The sequence below is a fragment of the Triticum dicoccoides genome, chromosome 5B (assembly GCF_002162155.2).
Source record: "Triticum dicoccoides isolate Atlit2015 ecotype Zavitan chromosome 5B, WEW_v2.0, whole genome shotgun sequence".
NCBI classification, from domain to species: domain Eukaryota; kingdom Viridiplantae; phylum Streptophyta; class Magnoliopsida; order Poales; family Poaceae; genus Triticum; species Triticum dicoccoides.
The window spans coordinates 493438820-493439488 of NC_041389.1; positions in this window are offsets into that span (position 1 = coordinate 493438820).

A 669-nucleotide genomic window follows, 5' to 3' on the forward strand; every position below is an offset into this window, starting at 1 on the left:
CATCGATCGACTTTAGTTAGCAGCAGTAGCGAAGGAATCGCTCGATCGCTCGGGTTCAGTAACGCGTAGCCTGCAGTGCAATCGCTCGGGTTCAGTTAGACGACGCCTCACTCAGATTCAGTTAGAGCCCAACGCCTCATACACACATGCGTACATGTACGAGAGAAACACGCATCGCTCGGCCCCCGACCACCCACCGTAACCGGGAACTCCCCGAAATTTTCCTCGCCCTCACTTCTACCATGGTTTTTTCCGTCATGGACGGCCCAAAGAATGTCATGCAGCTGCATCTCCGGCCCGCCCAGGACGAAAAGCCCATTTTCTATCATGATTTTTGGTCATAGAAGTAGGAGCCCACCACATCTATGATGATACCGGGTTTTTTCACAATTATCATCATAGAAGTGTCATAAGTATGACAGAATTTTTTTCGTTCGGCCCAAAATGTCACGGATGTGTCTTTTTTTTGTAGTGACAGAAGGTTACGGTGGCGCAAATAGTTTTTCGGTTTCTCCCTCGATGGTTTTGGGGTATATGGGTATATATACGAGGAAGAAGTATGTCAGTGGACGCCTGAGGGGCCCATGAGATAGGGGGCGCACCCTGTAGGGGGCCGTGCCCTCCACCCTCGTGGCCGCCTCGGGAGCTTCTTGACTTGCACTCCAAGTC